Genomic DNA, 5,000 nt, shown 5'->3' on the forward strand with positions numbered 1-5,000 from the left:
GATTAATCAATTCTTATATATATATATATATATATATATATATATATATATATATATATATATATATATATATATATATATATATATATATATATATATATATATATATATATATATATATATATATATATATATATATATAATATATATATTTTTTTTTTTTTTTTTTTCACTTTACCAGGGTAAAACCTGGTACTTATATCCTGATTACTTAACCCAAGAATTTTTCTATTGTCTTTGTATCCCTTTTGCCAATTGAATATCTTTATGAGATATATTAAATGTGCATCTTTTATAACAAATGAAAATTTAAATGCCGTAATCGCCTCTCATAAGGGCTATTCTGCATTCCTTGTACCTTATGTAGCCATTCTCTTCTTTACTGACGTAACAAACTTTTAGGATTCTGGCAAGGGGGAACGCAAATGGTTTCAAGATACTTATTTTTAATTTTTTGACGACCGCTTTTGACTCTCTAGGGACCGGCAGCTCAGTGGGCCTTTTTCTTCTTCTTCTTTTTTTTTTTTTTTTTTTTTTGCCCTCGACTGGTGCCCTCCTAAATAGAAAAAAAAAAAAAAGGAAGAAAAGGGCACACTGAAAGTTCCAGTCTCAAAAACACACTTTCCGAAACCAGATCCGACAGTTACATTACTCCTTTTTGAAAGCATTTTAATTCATAGGCAGAAGGGAATACACAGGAAAGCATAGATTTCCAGGGTTTACCAGTAAAAAAAGTGAAGGGTTGAGAATACTTGTTAACTCTTCCATCACGAAGTTGAACAGAATAGGATTGAAAGTAAATATAAAGGTCTCTGCAGCGAGGCCACGGAACACTGAGTTTGATTTAGAAGATCATTGGTGAATGATAAAAAGACAGTGAGTGACAGGTCAGAACCAGAAGAAGAGTGACCATCTACCATAAAATAATACAATATTCAGAAAGGATACTTTACATGAAATTCCAGAGAGAAGGAGAGAAGCTGTAGAAGGGTAATTTTGATATTAAAGCCCTGTACCAGACCCAATGAAGGGTTTTTGATATGCCTAAAGTACCAGTGAATGTTTCACGAAAATTCTTAAAAGAGTATGACCAAAATTCCGTAAGGAAATCCAGATCACCAATAGAATAACCAGGACGGTACCATACTGGTGACCAAATATATGTTTGTGAACTGATAGGTGTTCAAAATTCTTCCTGTTGAGAATATATATATATATATATATATATATATATATATATATATATATATATATATATATATATATATATATATATATATATATATATATATATATATATATATATATATATATATATATTTTTTTTAGATAAACAGAAAATTATACTAATAGGTCGATAGTCTGAAGGGCTAGAGCGCTAAACCTTTTTAGCGACAGGTTGGATGTAGGCAAACTTGCATCAGGAAGGAAAGGTAGATGTTTACAAACGAAAGACTTTAACCAAGCAATGTTGGAGCAAGGAGGCACAGTTGCGGATAAATAAGCTCACTGAAGATCATCATTAGGGAGAATCTTAAAACGTAAAATGCCGGTAAATGTCACAGGGAGGAGGAAAAGAAGCAACAAACCTTGAATCATCCATAGTTGGAATTTTCAACAAAGTTCTATTCAAAACGTTCATGTTATTTGAAGATAAATGACATGGCTGTGGTACCATTAAGTTGAAGGAGAGGAAGGAAAGAAGAAAAGTTGTTGGATATATTTTAGATAGGTGCTAGATATCAAGTGGATGGCTAGATCTGGAAAGGTTTTGACATTTTCTATTGATAGTGGAATTTCTGGTCAGTTGAAGAATAATTTTTGCATAATTCTGGGCAGCAATGTAAAATTCATGAGTTTCAATCGATGAGGGCCTTGGGTACTATTTCTGGGCCCTGCCGCCATTATGTATAAGATGAAGTTTAGAAAGTTTAAGAAAAAGAGTGAGAAATGTACACACCCAAGGCAAATACAATCACTTTTGTTATGCACTTAGCACACACAGATAGGTGCCTGATCCAGAAGCAGTAGCCATTCCATGGAAAATCAAAATAATACCTGCTCAGCTCCTCATAATTAGAAGGAAAACGCCAGAGGCACCTTAGCGTTAGAGAATCCTGAGGAGGAATTAGAGCATTACGGGAAGATGAAGGTAAAGTAATCATTAGAGGAGCACAATGGAGATGCAAGAGTGACAGTGTAGTGGACGGAAAAGGTCAAGAATGTTGTGCTGACTAATTTTCATAGGTCATGAAAGATAGCAAAGTTAAAGGCGACTTCACTAAGTTCGTTAATTGAGGGAAATAAAAGTAAAATCTGCTGTGAACGCTAAAGTCTCAAAGAACGAAAATCTCCCCGAAAGGAAAACGAGTCAGGATGTGCAACACTTGGGAGTTAGATATAGAGTTTTCATAGTTACAGAAGTTAGGTTAAAGGTATACAGCACAGATGGATTTGTTGTGAGTGTTACGTTGTGCACGTACGTAGACGCAACATCCAAATTTAAATTGAAAGGGAAAGAGGTTGCTCGTATTAGTTTCAGACACCTGAGTTTTAGTGGGAAAAAAGAACATGAGGTTTAGTAGAACATAGGTGATGTTCGCAAATATTGCGGAAGTTAATGTAAAAATAGTTGAGGGGGTATTGAAACACTTTGGGTCCCTTCTCTAATACGGAGACCAGAATTGCACATTATAGTAAATGTGAAATCTGAAATATTCGTAATACAGAATCAGCATGATTTTAGAAATTATGTACTTTTAACGCTCTTAAAGATGAAACAAACTACGGTTAGTTTTGTTTCTGGACCGTCTATATTGTTTTCTGATGGGGATGTGAGGTAAGTGTAACCCTTTTAATATTTATTTGTCTTCTAATCGTATCACGACCTTATTCTTTAACGTGTGTGTGTGTGTGTGTGTGTGTGTGTGTGTGTGTGTATGTGTGTGTGTGTGTGTGTGTGTGTGTGTGTGTGTGTTAGGCGCTCCTTATAAATTATGCTACAAAATCATACTTTATATATATATATATATATATATATATATATATATATATATATATATATATATATATATATATATATATATATATATATATATATATATATATGATGGAGGGGCACCAACTAAGGGCAACAAAATTACAAGAAAGAAAAAGAGGGGTCCACTAAGGTGTAATCAGGTGGAAATAAGAAGAATATATATGTGTCATATATATGTGGATATATGTAGCATGAAATAAAACATGTGTAAAGATTGTTAGTCGTACATGTTAATGGTACTGACGAAAGGAATAATGACAGCAGCAGGAATAGCAGTAGTAATGAGTAGAAGAAGGCTGGGGGCGCTTTGTCTCGGCTACCTGATCTTCTGGGGGATGTCAGCACGATACATAAAAAGATTGATAGATAGATGAGTGGTGGTAGTAGTAGTAGTAGTAGCAGTTGTTGTTGGAATACTAGTAGTACCAGTTAGTAATAATAGTATTCGCCCTGGAGGCCGCCCACCGCAAGAATGAGCAGGAAAAGATCCGAGCGTATGGGGAGAGAATCCAACACGTTGACCAGGGCAGCTTCACACCTCTGGTCTTCACCACATCTGGCAGGATGGGCTCCAAGGCTCAGTGCTTCTACTCAAGACTAGCCGACCTAATGGCAGAAAAGAAGCACCAGCCAAGGAGCCATGTCGTCGCATGGATGAGGTGCCGTCTCTCATTCTCCCTCCTCAGATCTGCCCTCCTGTGTCTCAGGGGGACAAGGCATTCCACTCCCATACCTGCAGACTTAGGAGGCCTCGACTGCGAGGCTACAGTGGTGGAGAGTGGCATAAGAGTAGGTAGAGTAGAGGTAGAGTGAATTTATAGTTAACAACTAATGTTTATATTATAGAGTATTAGATATGGTTGGATGCCACAGTCATTAGCGTGAGCTGGGGCTAATGACCTCCAAGTAATGGAGCCCCTAATTGACACATCAATAAACATGGGGTGGAGGTAGTAGTAGTAAAAAAAAAAAAAAAAAGTAGTAGTAGTAGTAGTAGTAGTGGTAGTAGCAGTAGTAGCAGTTAGCAGCAACAGTAGTTGTAGTAGTAGTGGTAGTAGAAGTAGTCGCGGTAATAACACTGTTCCACCACCGTGTGCTCGTTATTACCTGTATATTCGGTCTTAGTACCAATGTTAAGGACATATAACTGAATCCTGCTGTTGTCCTGGTTTTATCTTCTACTTTTCATGTTAGAAATGAAAAAAATAGAAGAATCATCATACAAAATTGTTTTCTGTTAATCAAACGAGAGTGCAGTGGGAAAAAATGGTTTGATTACATTGACGGCATGAACTTCATTGTCTGACATGAAGATTATTGTCCTTGAAACGTCAATGAAATTCCCAGCTTGAGGTATCTTTTCTTATATATATATATATATATATATATATATATATATATATATATATATATATATATATATATATATATATATATATATATATAATTCCATTCAACATTACACAAATATATTAAATTGATGGGAGTTCTTTTACCACATCTTTGTTTTCAGCATTTTTTTTCTTTTAATGTAATATGATTTATTGTAATTTGTCTTGAATACAATCTATTAAATGTTAGGAATGCACCTTTATTACTTCAATAGACAATTTCTGTACAAAAAATTGTACACATTTACCGCCATTTTCATAATCTAAGACAGTTTAAGGAAACTGTTGCTGAGATACAGAATGCGGTGGATGAACGTTTTCTGTAAACTTTTTATTCCATATACAGATGTATTTAACGAAACATAGGTGCTCTATCAGGACTGTTGTAAAGATTGCATGCGTCAGATGCGAGGTCTCATGGCAGGACTTCCTCATGGTTTGTTGTTGTTTTCTTGCCATGTAGTCACATAATGACACACACACACACACACACACACATATCACATTTTATATATATATATATATATATATATATATATATATATATATATATATATATATATATATAT

Source organism: Scylla paramamosain, chromosome 14 (assembly GCF_035594125.1).
Source record: "Scylla paramamosain isolate STU-SP2022 chromosome 14, ASM3559412v1, whole genome shotgun sequence".
NCBI lineage: Eukaryota > Metazoa > Arthropoda > Malacostraca > Decapoda > Portunidae > Scylla > Scylla paramamosain.